Source organism: Pleurodeles waltl, chromosome 10 (assembly GCF_031143425.1).
Source record: "Pleurodeles waltl isolate 20211129_DDA chromosome 10, aPleWal1.hap1.20221129, whole genome shotgun sequence".
In the NCBI taxonomy this organism is placed as follows: Eukaryota; Metazoa; Chordata; class Amphibia; order Caudata; family Salamandridae; genus Pleurodeles; species Pleurodeles waltl.
The window spans coordinates 1,044,904,072-1,044,920,470 of NC_090449.1; the positions used below are offsets into that span (position 1 = coordinate 1,044,904,072).

The 16,399-nt window shown below is 45.5% G+C and overlaps 1 protein-coding gene across 2 annotated transcripts in view; it reads right to left on the reverse strand.

The window, feature by feature from the left end:
• RARB (retinoic acid receptor beta) overlaps window positions 1-16,399 on the reverse strand; it is a 292,516-nt gene that overhangs the window by 68,864 nt on the left and 207,253 nt on the right. The window lies entirely within an intron of this gene.

A 16,399-nucleotide genomic window follows, 5' to 3' on the forward strand; every position in this document is an offset into this window, starting at 1 on the left:
ATTGCACAACACCTTTGTAAATTTGGGTCATAGTGTGAAGAGGCACCCCATTCAGACACTTTCCCCACTAGCATTATCAGTTGCTCTTGGATTTGGACTGATTTAAGTAGGTCTTTAAGATCTTCAGGCAGGAGCCACCTTTGTCTTCTACATTTTCTTGAGGACACATTTACAGACCTAAGATTCTTGGTTATGGCACAAAGACTTTTTCCTCTCTCTTGTCTCCTACTATTCCTAGCAGACAAGAAGGTGTATAATAGTTATAGACATTTAGGGGCATATTTATACTCTGTTTGCGCCGGAATTGCGTCGTTTTTTTTTACGCAAATCCGACGCAAAGCTAACTCCATATTTATACTTTGGCGTTAGACCCGTCTAGCGCCAAAGATCTTGGAGTTTGCGTCATTTTTTAGCGTGGACACCTACCTTGCGTTAATGATATGCAAGGTAGGCGTTCCCGTCTAAAAAATGACTCCAAGGCATGTGCGCCTTATTTAAACTCCCGTGCAAAAATGACGCACGGGAATGGGCGGGTCAAAAAAAATGACGTCCAGCTGCTTTTGCGTCATTTTTTAACGCCTGGTCAGGGCAGGCGTTAAGGGACCTGTGGGCTCGGAAGGAGCCCAGAGGTGCCCTCCCATGACCCCAGGGACACCCCCTGCCACCCTTGCCCACCCCAGGAGGACGCCCAAGGATGGAGGGACCCATCCCAGGGAACTTAACGTAAGTTCAGGTAAGTATTTTTTTGTGGCATAGGGGGGCCTGATTTGTGTCCCCATACATGCCACTAGGCCCAATGACCATGCCCAGGGGACATAAGTCCCCTGGGCATGGCCATTGGGCAAGGGGGCATGACTCCTGTCTGTGCTAAGACAGGAGTCATTTCAATGGGGGTTGGGAGTCAAAAAAAATGGCGCCAATCGGGTTGAGGCCAATATTTTGCCTCAGACCTGACTTGCCCCATTTTTTGACGCCCAAGCTCCATTTTCCCCTACGCCGGCGCTGCCTGGTGTGGGTCATTTTTTTTGACGCACACCAGTCAGCTGCGCCGGCTAACGTCATTCCATAAATAAGGCGCCCGCATGGCGCTTTGGAATGGCGTTAGCCGTTGTTAAAATTTTTGACGCACAACTGCGTTGGCGCAGTTGTGCGTCAAAAAGTATAAATATGGCCCTCAATGTAAAAGAACTACACAAATTACTCAGATATGTAAATCTTGATCTTGCTCACTAATATAGCCATGTAAAATGGCTGCCACACCTGATCAATGAGTCAATATGTCTGTCATGTCATAGGCTGTGCAGGTAGACATGCCTGAACTATTAAGTCCAGTCAAACGCGGCTCCACTTCCCCTCTGTCTTCAGCAAGTGGCAGACTTGATGCCCGCCAATTTTCTGAAGCTGAATGGGGACAAGACTGAATTACTATTGGTGGGCCCACACCTCTGGCTGACATCTTTAGGGTCTCCTCCACTCCCTGTCGCGTCAGTAACGAGTCTGGTCGTGTGGCTGGATCAGGAGCTGTCAATACGGCAACAGATAATTAAGGTGGCTGACACCTGTTTTGGCATCTTAAAATGGCTGAGAAAAATTCTCTACTGTATTCCATTTACAGCTCAGCGCACCGTAGTCCAAGCCTTAGCTATGTCAAGCCTGGACTACGGAAAAGTTCTCTATCTCGGAGTGACAAAAACCTTATTAAAACGCCTTCAAACAGTACAGAATGCTGTGACGTATCTTTTGCTTTGTCTAGCACAGTTTACTAGTTCTGCCACCTTACTAAAATCCCTCCATTGGTTGCCTGTGAAAAAACTGGTGCATTTTAAAGCACTTTGCTTCATGTATAAATGTCTCCACAACACTGTCCCTCCTACTTGAGCTCTGAAGTCACCAACTATGTGCTGCAGTGTACTCTCAGATCAAGTTATCAGACCCTAGCTGTTGTCCCTGGAGCCAGTGGGGTCCGACAAGGCATATATTCCTTCCCTGTCCTTGGACCTAAATTGTGAAACAACCTGTTGTTACATTGGAAAGATTGCAATTCCCTTCTGGAATTCTGTAAGCTGCTGAAAACATGGCCATTCCCGACGATATAACCCTGGGAGATCTGGTTGCTGACTACCGTAATTTTGGCTAGCGCTGGGAAACCCGATGGATAGCCATGCGCTTTATAAATTGCATAATCAATCAATCAATCAACTATTCTAAAGCTGCTGGATCACTGAATGCTCCCACTCTCCCCACAACAAAGAGTGCCTCTTCAGTCAGATGTAAGGACAGAGACCAGAGCCCCCCTAGTGTCTCCCTGACATACTATCCACTCTTTCAAAGACTGAAATTAAACTCATCCATGAGTGCTCAACCGCTGCTCCAGTATTCTGTCTGTACTCACAGCTGTTTCCACCATCATACTCTTGTGCCCTCATGGAAACATGGAATGTCACTATGTCATCAACCTATATTCCATGCCTCTTGATTTCTCCTGTGTGTGTGTTATAATTAGGACACTTGCTGAAGCTGCTCACCTGGGAGCACCATCACAAATCAATGCTTGAATAAATCCTTTATTATTACATCAGAAAGCGTCAACTCCTAATTACATTTTTGACAACGAGGATAGCACAAGAGTGGCAATGGTAGAACTTCATATTGAAGAACCGTCAAGTAGAATGTTGGTGACCATGAAATGGACAGGAAAGGAAAATACATCTAAGAGCAGTTTCATTCTGAATGGCTGAGATGTGGCTTTGATGGTGGACTCAGGTTCATTATACACAATAGTACCACAGGATAAACATGGGATGCAGTTACAGGTTATCAGGATAGTAACATTTATATTCTAGGCTATATGAAGGCCAGTATTGAATTTAGAAATGAAAAAGTTAAGGGAAAACTATGGGTGCACCATTATGATCTGCTTATAATTCAGAATCCCAGGGCATTAGATCAGGTTATGGCAGTTGAAGACACTAACACCGAGGACATTTTGGCCTGTTCAGGGCAGGTTTCTGATTCAAAATTAGGTTTAGCTAAAGGTTATGTTCAGAAAAACATTTTAAAACATGGTGCCATATCTGTCATGGAACAAGCCTAGGAGAAAACAACTTTGTTTGGAGGAAATGTGAAAATATTAAAAAACAAATGGGAGGAGATGAAGAACCAGTGGAAGCTACTGAGCAGCTTTCCCATGTCGCTATCACAAAGAAGGCTAACGGTTCTTTAAGATTTTGTGTGGACCTTTGCTGTTTGAATAAGAATATTGTCTGAGACTGTTTTCCATTGCCTAATATCTATGAAATGGTTTTCATCCAGAGAGGATGTAAATAGTTATCAACCTTAGATTTAAGAAGCGCTGACCACCAAATTGGTTTATATCAAGAATCCAAGACATTTACATGATTCATAACATCTGAAGGAGTTTTCTTTTTAGTTTACCAGACTGCCCATTAGAATGCCACCTACTGTCAGTGTATTTCAAGGACTGATGCTTGCCATTTTTGGCAAACAAGATGCAGTCCTCTTCTTTCAGGATGACATTTTAGTTTTTGGGAGAACAACAGATGAACCCAATATAACTCTCAAACAAGTTTAGGTAGGTTGGCTGATGAAGGTCTCATGCTACAAAGAGAAGTGAATTTTTTGCACAAAAAAATGTAATATTTAGGCTATTCTTTCCCAGCAGAAGGTGTAAAGCCTTAAACCGATCTTCTGAATGTGATTGTCAACATTGTCATTCCGAGAGGCAAAGAGCAACTTTGCTCATTTGGGAGGTTGAATAAATACTATTAGAAATTTGTGGCAGGTTTGGCAAATAGGACTGAACGTTTACAGTTCTTACAATGGAAGGAAAGTAATTAGTTTGGGAGTTCAACAAAAACGTGTTTAAGGGGATAAAGGAAGCCAGTGCCAATGCTGGTATTTTCTCATCTTTTGAAGTCAGATGTAAAACAACTGTGACTGTAGATGCGATAGATGCGAAGAGGAGAAGAAAATCTGGTGGCTTTTGAATTCAGTCACTGTCAAGATCTGCAGGGAATTACTCTGTGAGTGAGAAGGAAGCCTTAGCTGCTGTACGGGCCACAGAATGCTTTAGGATGTATATATGCGGCTTGAATATCATATTGAGGACAGATCATAAACCTCTCAAATGTTTTAGAGTCTTGAGGAAGCACCAAAGGGCCTGCAAAGTTGGCTGGATGTGCAGCCAGATTGCAAAATCTCATCTATGCTCTTTAGCATCTCTTGAGATGAAGGAACTGTGTAACTGACTGTTTATCACGGTTACCTGATGTTGAGAAGGCTGCAGATGAACTGGGGACTGGGGAAATACTAGCCAGTGTGTGAGATGCAATGAAAGGTTTAGAAGGAATACTGACTGAAAAAGAGTGGGAAATTGCCACAGGACAAAGGAGTGTTAAAAAATGTTTACAGACTTGATACAGAAAAGACCAAAGTCAGAAAGCACAGTACAAGAGTGTTGCAGGTAATACTTTAATATCTTAGATGAGCTAATGTTGGCTAGTGAGTTGGGGATGATGCAGCCTAGGCAGTCAGATCCAAACTTATTGTGTTGTCTCATGGGGGACACTAAGGACAAACATTGACAGCAAAATGACTGAAGGAGAGATTTTGATGGCCTGGACAAGATATGTAAGCATGTAAATGGGTTGTAAATTGTTCAGTCTGTACAGAAAATGAGTACCGGTTGAAAAGAGGTGGGGTTGCAGCTGCTTCTCTGAATATAGATAATCCTAGAGTATCCTGGAACTAGACTTGTCTTGATTTGATCTTTTCCTGAACATCTGAGGTATGTGATAGTAGTCCTTGTAATATGTTTCAAGTGGAATGAAGTAGACTTTATGAGATCAATAATTACCAGTCCACTATTAAGATCCTGAAGAATATTTTTTAGAGGGAGGGTTCCCCTGGTTACTGGTTACAGATAATGGTAGTCAGTTGATGTGGGCACAAATGAAATTATCATTGGAGGGTTGTGGTATAAAACATATCAAAACCACCCTTTATAATCCCCAGTCCAATGGGCTACTGGAGAGAATCAATAAGTTAATTAAAAACAGCAGGGAACTGGCAAAGAACCCATGCATAGATGTTGAAGCTTCAGTGAGGGATACAGTTTGGGCACATCAGAGCACACTCATAGGAGGTTTAGTCATTTCAGTTGATGAGAGGCAGGGTGATGAATTTTAAAATAGTTCCTGTCTGATTGAAGAGTTCTTGCCATAAATTCAGCACTAGAAGCTGGATGAGCAGTGAACATCAGTGGTTGGCATAGAGGAACTGGGTGAAGGTTAAACTGCGAAGGCCATCTGGTGAATTTCCAAGTTCAAGAGACCTTTCAGGGCATATAAACTTTCACGCATTTAGACTGAGTTATAGAATGTTCGGAGCAGGAACTGAAGGAGAATAGCCTAATATCAAAGAGATGGCTGTTGTGTAAAACCAACAACGACAGTGGAAGTTGCAGTGCTTCAGTGCCCATGTCTGATCGAGATATGATTTCAGGTAGCATATTACTAGTAGGAGTGATACCTCTGAGGCAGCTGACGATGTCTTGGCTTTTGGAAGAAGGGCTGGAAGAGTCCAGGGGGCACTAGTCGTAGAAATCTGAACCGGTTTACGACACAGTTGTAGGAGTTTGATGTCCTTCAAATTAGCTGAGTGACTATGTATGCAACTGATAGTTTCTTTTGTGCTTTTGGGGGATGCCTAACTTTCTTACCCTTAAGCTAGTTGCAGAGTTTTATATTTAGCCATGTTCAGTGTTGAATAATTTCCTTAACCAGAAATGTTTGTACGTGTGTCCTGGAAAAAAAGGTGTGTATGCAAATTTAGTGCATTGAGTCGTAAATGAGATGTGTTGTATCGTGATGCAACCATGAAAACATGGAATGTCACCACGTTATCCAACTACTTTCCATGCCTCCTGCTTTCCCTTGTGTATGTGGGCGTTCTAATTGTGACAGTTCCTGTTGGCTGCTGGCCTGGGAGCACCACCACTCAGTTAATGCCTGAATGAATGTTTTTATTATATCGGAAAACATCCACTTCCTATTAAATACACTCAACTTACATCAAAGCTAGAGGAATGCTTTGTCCTGTGACAAACTGAGTATGCAGATACACAAACTTTGCACAGTAGGGCACATCTTTCACCAGCCTAAATTAACATTTTACTAGCTCAGCCATTGAAGTGAGGTGCAGAAGCCCAAATGTTTCCTCCAGGCAAGACTTCCAAGAGTCAAGTCTAGGCTAGATTACTCTACTGAAATGTACTCCCTAAGGATTGAAGGTGGATTGCTTTTGAAAATCAAACACAACTTTCTGTTGTGTTGTTAGTGTGCATCAGAATCTCGAAGCAGATGAATGTTGCAGGCACTGGGCACCAATCAATGGTCCCAAAAGAGATGGGAAGTAGAGGGCTCAACGTGGCCGCTTTGCTGCAGGCCAGCGCAGAGAAAGCGCGGAGAGCAGATTTTCGCAAAGTTGGGAGAAGTGTGTGAAGTGTGTATCAGAGATAATAATGGCAAATTGTGCACTGTGTGCCCATGGAAGGCATGGTACAACAGTGTCATCACTTCCAGGCGGCGCTGCCCTCTTATTATTCCAAAAAAGGGCTTTGGGAGCTGTAAAGATATAACCTAGTGAGGTGCATCCCCAGTTCTGAACCCGACACTACCCAAGTGGCCTAATTTGAACTCATGTGCTTGTGTCTAAGGCACAGGCGCCATAGTACCTATTAGAACTTGAACACTGATGGCTCTAGCAAGAGCCAATGGGACCACAGGAATGACATCACAGAAGGTGCCTTGGCTACATGTGAATAAATGGGTGATAACCAAAGAGAAATTGGAGTAAAAAATATTCCCTTTATTTGGCACATTGGTTACACTTCAATACAAACGTGCGCGATGCCTAGTGAAAATAGTATTTGCACCAGGGTACTATCACACTCGCATATATTTCAAAGGTGACAATGGCGCCATAAGAATGACTCCCAATAAATAACTTATTACTCCACCAATGAGTGCTTAATTTGAGCCGATAGCTGCCGGTACGGACACCGGCACTTATTTTTGAGGACCTACTGAGGCATATTCTTCTGCCTCAAGCATTTACTGCGAGCAAAAGACACCTATGGGAAAGACGGAGGAAGAGAAAAACGAAACATCGTCACAGAGGCAGAAAGCTGCAAGAGGGAGCTGAAGGGGCAGAGAGTGGCCGTAAATGGATCAAAGAGGTCCGAGATGGCTGCAGGATTACGCTTCCTCAGTATTCCGTGCTCTCGCCTTTAATTGCAGCAGCCGCGGGTTTAAGAAAACAGCTTTGGGCACCGGCACATCTTTATTTACAAATTAAGCACTGCTACCAATCATCAGAAGATTCTCAGCCGCGACTGAAGGGACGAGGCCTCTCCTCGAATTCCATCCTTCACCGTTAATGTGTGTGGTGTTTAACTTTGTCTTTTTAAATGAAGCAAAGGAAAGCCGAAGGCCTGCGAGGGTTTTTTCCCCCCTCGTACTGCTTAATATAATGTCTTTTATGGATTCCATTCAGCGACTTATAGCCCCATAAACAGCAATTAATGTCACCCGGAAACTGCTTGGGACCGCCTTCCGAATGGCTCCGGAAGCAGCTTTATGAATCTCGCAGGAGCCGATAGGGTTATGCACCAATTCTGTCTGGCAGCGGGCGCCTGGGGGCCTCTGCGCAGATACACACTCGGCTTATGGGCTCTGAAGGGCATTCCCGCGCGACAGGGAGACATTAAGGCCATTAGAGCTGTAATGACGGTCGTCTTCAGAAATAACAGCCTTCTCGGGGCAGTTTCTCTTCTGGAGAGGCTGGTTGGCATGGCAACCCCACTTTGTATATGGTGGCCATGTTGTTTGCCTGGCATTCGAAGGCCAGTCTTGGGGGAGCCCATGCATGCTCCAAACAAGCATTTGCAATGCAATGGGTCTCGCATTTGCTCGTGTTAGAGCGACCAGCGTTGCAAACTCCTAACCAGACTTTTCTTGCCACACAAATTGAAAGGAACAAAAATTATCCCAATCGCGCTATGTAAAACACAGCACGATTGCGCTGAAATTGATAATGAAAAAACCGAGTGCAATTGCGCAATGTAAACCCAGCGCAATTGCTCTGCGTGGAAAATAAAAAGATAAAGTAGTCTGGAAACCATGCTGAAAACATGGAGCCTCGTATGTTTTCAGTAGTTGGCTGGTGCGCTCGAGGAGGGCTAAACACGGGAAAAGGCATGACGTATCCAGTCTACAAAGGTATCTTCTGAGGAGGTACTTTAGTGAAATGACGTGGGTGTCAAGGTGAACTATAGACATATTGCAAAATTACCAGTATTCTGATTATTGCTGCTGCCTACTTGTAAGAAATTAATCTGGGATGTATTTTGTGCAATCTTGTAAGAAAGGAGAGATGGCTTCAAAGCACCAAAGCTTAGAAATGTAGGGTAATCTTTAAGGGGCAGTCAGTCAGCCACTGAGTCAGCGCCCACCTAGAAGATTGAACAAGCATTTGCAAATCAATGGGTCTTGCATTTGTTCAAGTTAGAGCTATTAGCATTGTAAATTGCTAACTGGACTTTTCTTGTCACACAAACTGAAAATAAAAAGTTAAAAAGTTGACATAAGTGAGCCGATTCAAAGCGCCACAGCCGCCGTAAGGGCGAAGAGAGAAAGAAAAGGAAAAAGAAGTTCGCTCGCAAAGTTATCGGCAAAAGTGCAATTATCCGTGTACCAGGGTCGATGGCCAAGGCAGTAACAAAACAGCCCTAAGGAGGGACAAATGTAAAGCATTTACCAAGGAAAACAAAGGATTTTTGAAAGGCAAGCCCACGAACGAGTGATAGTGATGGGCGTGGTTAATAGCTCAGATACATACCAACACGTCGAAAAAGCAGCGCTTGCACGCTGCTATGCTCAACCTAAAAAGGCATGCAATTGGGTTGGGGAAAGCGGATGCTGGAGGAAAAAAACTACACAATACACATTGTGTAGAGCTCTCGGCAGTGTTATTTGCATTAAAGTGCCAGCTAGGTAGAGAATCTATGCAACTGAGGTCGGACAAGGTTTCAGAATTTCACAATTTGTCAATGGAACAAAATCAAGAAGTTGGCAGAATTAGCCAAGGTTTCTCGAGTATTCCTGCCTCAGTGTACATATTTTTTGGAAGGGTAGCTAGTTTAGTTTCGTGTCTATGGCCTAGTGCATCCCAGAGAAAAGGAAGCTCAACCAGGAACAAATGGGCATTCTAACAAACGATAGCGCAAGGACAGCACAGGGAGCTAACTCCCTCCGCAGCAGAGGAACAGTGTAGCAGAGAGGGCGCAAGTAATGACGAAAATATTTATTACATACAGAATTAGCGAGGGTACAACTGGAAGGAAACTGCCAATCCCAGCCACCGCCCCAGCTCAATTTCGGCTCCATACCTTACGCGCAGTTCCTGCACTGAACACGAGGTGGCGCAAGAACCCCAAAAGTTGGCTGTAGAAGAGAATCTCGTGCTGTTGAAGGTTCATGGTCACCTTTGACCCCTCCAACTCTCGAAGGGCTCTGGAAAAGCCAGTGTAACAACCTCCTGCGAGGCAGACTGACAGGTAAAAGCCACGTGTGCCCGCGAGCACTACTTTAAAAACCGAGCCGAGCATGTGTCTAGCCTGTTTCCTTTGGCGATGAACCAACAATGTCCTTCCCCAGTCACACGAAAGTCAGACTTTTTCCACTCAGTGCTGCCATCAAATTGGTCTTTGTTTGAAAGAATCTGATAAAGTGCCCTAAAATGCCCCCTCGTCGAACCCCTGATGCCCAAGCCTACGCTGAGCACCAAGAGCGAATTAGTATAAAAATATCAAAAGCACAAGTTGAACATGTGATACCAGGAAAACAAGCATCTCGCTCGTGACGGAAGTCGGGGAGACTCCATGGACGTCATGGCTTGACCCCTCTGAACCCTGGCACTGCCTTTGCAAACCACGGCCTCAGAGGTGGCAAAATCAGTGCCAGGAATACGAGGGCAGCTCGTCCTTGAGAAGGGGGATTGGGGCTCCGCTCTATTTTCTTACAATTTGGATTTACACTTATAATTGATATTTTTTATTATTCACTATTACTGTAATAAACAAAGGTTACACTTAGGTGGGATATCACCCTCTCTGGCAGGTGACATAAGTCAAAAATGTCTTTATATGTACGTTGTGTGCGCTCTTGCGGGTGTGTGTCAGTGACAGAAAGTGTGTGAATGTGTAAGCATGCGTGTGTGAAAGTGAAGGTTAAATGGCATTGGTGAACTGGCGATCCTGGGTGAGACATTGTCTAATTAATGGCTGAATAAAACTGCTGGCTGTCTAAGAGGAGACCTGAAGGCCAATGCAAGCTTCCCCCTTGAATAAGTTGTGTGATCTGGTTAAAAAAACTATATCTCCACCAGTGACAGCTGGCAGCAAAATAAATTGGAGGGGCACAAAAAACGACAACATACACACATGACATAACATTCACACATAACATACACATAACATGCACACCAATATAATTTTTTTTTTTAAATCACCTCACTCGATGTCCTGCAGCACGTCCTCCGAGTGCGAAGCCCACAGCCAACTTCCTCATCCAATCAAGACACTTTTCATGCTGGTAAGCAGCATGAAAAAAGTGCCTTGATTGGCTGGAGCGGGATAACTCTGCGCTCCAAAAGGCACTGTATGCCTGTGTGTTCTCTCCAACCCGGCTGTCCAGGACAGCCGGGTTGGAGAGGTTTGAATTGCGCATGTCACTTTGGCTGTAGCAAGGTAGCTCGTCAAACCATCATGCGTACTTCAAACAAAGGAGCTACTCCTCACTGTTGCCAATGACCACTTGCCCCGCCCTCAGACTTTGTTTGCTGACAGAAAGCATAAAAAATAACCTAGTAATAAAATAATTTCATTAACATTTTATTTTTGACCCTTCCTGCACAGCAGTGCCGAGGGGGCGAGGCTCCTCCGCCCCCAGGAAGGAACTGCCACTGATTTCCATGTGTATGAAACTGTTTATGTCTGCCCAAATAACTGGCAGTGCCCAGAGGTACATGAATTGGAGGTGTGGTGCAGGTTCTTTCATGAGGTTTACTGCAGGAACAATGCCTAAAGCAAAGTTGTTTTATCTTTCTTCTGGCACGGAGTGCTCAGCTGAAGGCTGGCGAGCACTTTCATTGCAGGCACATAACCTGCTGAGTTGGACAGACTGTTGCTGGGGGAGCAGCTAAACAGCAGATAGACAAGACACCTGGAACCTCACCTACAGATACCTGGAACTTCACTCACAGAGACCTGGAACTTTGCTCACAGAGACACGGAACCTCACTCACCTGGAACATCACTCACAGAGACCTGGAACCTCACTCACAGGGACATGGAACCTCACTTACAGGGAAATGGAACCTTACTCCCAGAGACCTAGAACCTCACTCAGTGGAACCTCACAGAGACATGGAACTTCACTTACAGTGACCTGGAACCTCATTCCCAGAGACATGGAAGCCCACTCACCTGGAACCTCACTCACAGAGACCTGGAATCTCCTCTCATCAGGAACCTCACTCACAGGGACATGGAACCTCACTTACAGAGACCTGGAACCACACACTCAGATACCTGGTACCTTACTCCCAGAGACCTAGAACCTCATTCACTGGAACCTCACAGAGACATGGAACTTCACTTACAGAGACCTGCAACCTCACTCACAGAGACCTGGAACCTTGCTCCCGGAGACCTAGAACCTCATACCCTGTGGAAAGTGCAGTGGGCCTCTCCCAGAACAGTCACTACACAAGCGCAACTTGGGCTCCGGTGGTTATTGTAATGTGGACCGGTCCACAGGGAAACCAGGAGAATTCCGAACAGAAGCAGGTAGGACCTGTGAAAGGTTATCAGGCCCACGAGAAGAGCCATTTACATGGGTGACCCGGTCCCAGCCCTCACTGTCACTCAGAGGCATCTTTCAGACACCAACCTGCCCTGTGAAGCTCCCAACCTCCCTCTACGCGGCCACGTCCAGCACCCACCATATCTCTACAGAAAATAGAGAAAGAGAAAAGAGATTTCCAGGAATATTTACACTGCTTTCAAAAGTGACCGACTGGAGTCACATGAGAGTGAAGGGAGGTGAGGGTAAGGATTGGGGGTTCGGGGGGAGGGGGTGAGATAACCATAGGCTGGGTCCACTTTCCCCATCCTTTCCGGGAAAATAACAGCAGTTGGAATGTTTTATTCTCATGCAGTATTTACACAGCAATGACGTCACCTTCTCTTGATCATGGCTCGCATTATGGATGCCATACATGCAGGGCATTCTTTGAGAGAGCCAGTGACGCTCTTCACATTTCCATAGAATTAACTGTCTTTAGGTTTTTTTCTGCGTCTTCCTGCTACTTTTACCTGCTTTTCACTTTTTCATAGTGTTTGATTTCTGTGAGCCAGGTGTTTTTTTTTCTTAACCATCATTTTTTTCAGTGACATACCTATTGCACAGATCTAAGTGCTATCCACAGGGCACAGGTTCGAAGTTCAACAGGCCCCCAGACTTCCATCCTTTCAAAGCCCAGAAAAGATGCACCAAAGAGTTGTTATTTGCGCACACAGAGTTCACCTCCAAGAGTGCGCTACGTAAACGACTGTTACCTAAGCATTTCCTATGTGCAAGCCCGATCGCCCTATAAAACAGATGTGGAACAGGTTTCTCCCACGGCTCGCCCCATCCTGCTGTCAGGCAAAGGGCCAATGTTTACAAGTGGCGGGAAAAAGTCTCTGATGTCAATAGGGCCCGAAGGGGTGGGGCGTGGTATCCGTGGCAGGCTTGAAATGGCTGATGGATGTCTTCAGGGACCACCCAGCAAAAGCATACGACCCCGAGTAAATATGACCCCCGCCCCCGAGAACTGAGACAACAAATCCTATGTGCCTGGGGGAGGGCAGCTCATGGCTTCCAGACCTTTCTAGACTAGAGCAATCCTTGTTTACTTCAATCCATCAGTGTCCGAGATAAAAGATCCCTCAAAAGAAAAGTGACAGGCTGTGGGGAAGAGGTCGAGGGGGAATCAGAATCCCACGTGGGATTTCCGATCTCCTTCGAAGTTACGCATATTTTTCTAATTTGGTTCAGCAGGCCTTGATTTACAGCTGAACTGCCTTTTCTTGGGATGTGCCTCAGACCCCGCTGAGGACGTGCACTGGGCCCTGGGAGATTGGGGTGCAAGCAGTGTTATGGCGGGTATTTACGAGAGACAGGCTGAGGTACCCCTGGAACAGAGGGACCCAAAGGCACGCCAACCAGCTCTCGCCTCCAGCGATCTGCTCTGGATACAAGGGAGAAACCATGGAGAGCTCGCCTCAGTGGACTGAGCGCCTGCTGCACATGACACTGAGCAGCGCGCATTTCACAGCTTCGGGTGGACTCAGACATTTCTCCTTCTGAAGACGATATAATGAGTGCAATCAAATTGGGAAATGACATCTGTGCTTTAATTTAAATACGGATAATTCTTTTTAGCTTTGGTACTTTTGCAAATGGAGGAAGGGTCGCTCAGGGTCATGGGATGGGCTCTTACGGTCAAGAGGTGTCTGCTCATTGACAAAAAGGAAAAGAAACTGAGCAGACATTTTTTTAATGCTGGGTCTAGTATTGGCCAAGAGGCGATCGCTATCAGATGTAGTCAGTCATCACAACTTCATTTCGGCAGTGTGCCATAAAAAGCATGTAACACATAACAAAACATAAAATTCCGTATAATTAGCATATGTAATCAATATAACACGTAACAATCACATTCAATAAAAGTTCTAGGAATCAGGGGAAAAGTTAATACTCTTCCACGACAAAACTTCAGTTTAAGTTAACAAACTCATAATGGTCTCTAATTCAGATTGCAATCTTATTAAAGTTTAACACTGCCTGGCACAAATCTCTATTGATTAGCATTTGTAAGAATTCCTTTGCAGGCCGATGTTGCAGCAATGGGATCAGAAAGGTACTTCTTGGACCTGCATAGAGTGGACACAATACGATGGTTGAGGCCGGCCCCACCCAAGGTAGAGGAGCTGAAAAGGGACCTCCTGGGATGGGCAGGAGCCAAAAAGGCGCACATAAAGGGGTAAAAAGAGATGTGAAACTGGCCGTGAGTGATCCCCCGGATGCTAGAACCCTGAGGGGTTGGGGGTTAGCTGTGAACAAAAAAAAAAGAAGCCTCAACGCAAGACAGCGGAGAGACCTGGAGACAGTGGAAGGACAGAATGTGACATGGGGTGCCTTGATGGGGCACAGGAGTGGGTGGGGGTGCATGGGGGGTGGGGGTTATTTTGCATATAATGTCTTTGCTGGTTTAGGTTGGATCCTATGATGCAGGCATGCTGTAACCCTGCTCTGACCTTCTGAAAGGAGTACAAACGATTCTAAACTTAACTCTGTAATTGCCTAAATGTCAGTACTGATTATTCTGAGCTGATTGTGGTCATGTGGTGGAAAGCAAATAAAGATAATTTTTAAAACAGAGAAGCCGAGTGTGGTGGCAGTGCAGTAAGAACATCTGTAAAAGGGCTGTCACTGCAGTAGGAACATCTGTAAAAGGGATGTCACTGCAGTAGGAACATCTGTAAAAATGATGTCACTGCAGTAAGAACATCTGTAAAAGGGATGTCACTGCTGTGGGAACATCTGTAAAAGGGATGTCACTGCAGTAGAAACATCTGTAAAAGGGATGTCACTGCAGTAAGAACATCTGTAAAAGGGATGTCACTGCAGTAAAAACATCTTTAAAAGGGATGGCACTGCAGTAGGAACATCTGTAAAAGGGATGTCACTGCAGTAGGAACATCTGTAAAAGGGATGTCACTGCAGTAAAGGCAGCTCTCACTGGCAGGTCTCTACCTCTGGTGCAAGAGCAACAGCCCTCATTGTGAAGTCACTGCAATACGGGCAGCTCCCACTGTGATGTCACTCCAGTAAGAGCAGCTTCAATGCGCTGTCACTGCTAGGACGGCATGTTCCTGTTTGATTTCTCCGCAGTGAGGTCAGCTTTAAGTTCAGTGTCACTGCACTGAGAGCAGCTTCCAGTGGGATTTCACTGCAGTAAGAGCAACTTCCAGTGGGATGTCACTTCAGTAAGAGCAGCTTCCACTGTGATGTCACTGCAGTAAGAGCAGCTTCCAGTGCAGTAAGAGCAGCTTCCAGTGGGATTTCACTGCAGTAAGAGCAGCTTCCAGCGGGATGTCACTGCAGTAAGAGCAGCTTCCAGTTGTATTTCACTGCAGTAAGAACAGCTTCCAGTGGAATTTAACTGCAGTAAGAGCAGCTTCCAGTGCAGTAAGAGCAGCTTCCAGTGGGATTTCACTGCAGTAAGAGCAGCTTCCGGTGGGATGTCACTGCAGTAAGAGCAGCTTCCAGTTGGATTTCACTGCAATAAGAGCATCTTCCAGTGGACTTTCACTGCAGTAAGAGCAGCATCCAGTGGGATGTCACTGCAGTAAAAGCAGCTCCCACAGTTGCAGTAAGATCAGCTTCAATTCACTGTCACTACTAGGACAACATGTTCCTGTTTGATTTCACTGCAGTGAGGTCAGCTTTGAGTTGAGAGCAGCTTCCAGTGGGATGTCACTGCAGTAAGAGCAGCTCCCACTCTGATGTCACTGCAGTAATGGCAGCTGCCAGTGTCACATCGCTGCAGTAAGATGAGCTTCCAGGGGGATGTGACTGCACTAACAGCAGCTTCCAGTGGGATGTCACTGCACTAAGAGCACTTTCCAGTGTCACACCGCTGCAAGTCTCGCAATTCCTTACCTTTGAATTTCCCCAGGCGTCAGACTGAAAAGACTCTGCAGTTGCCTGTCAGCCCCTTGGGACAGAGCTAGATGAGGGGCAGTGGTATGATCACAGCTCTGTCTGAGGTGTTGACAGCAGGATGCGCAGCAACCTCAGCCGGTATTCACTGTATCGGATCTCGAATGTCAAGAAGGCGGCAGACAGGTTCTTGCCTGACTTTAACATGGCTGCACCAAAGAGTGCATCATCACAAATATGCATAGGTTACTAGTTTTAACACGCACATATTGTTGTGATGGGTTCCACCAAGATGTCGAAATGGGTAGAACTGGGAGGGGACAACAGTCTATTTATTTATTTTTTGGGCTGTGGCCTGCTACACTTCTTTTCCCTTCAAATAAGCTGTTTCGCAATGATATTTCGTCTGGCCAGTCACTGTTTTGTCCTGGGCTTGAAAGGAACGGATTAAAGGACAGGTGAAGAAGCACTGAGTCCCAAGCGGACAGTCAGCAGAGGTCGCCGAAAGGAAAGGGGCAGCGTGAGAGCCGGGGCAACTCATGGGAGGT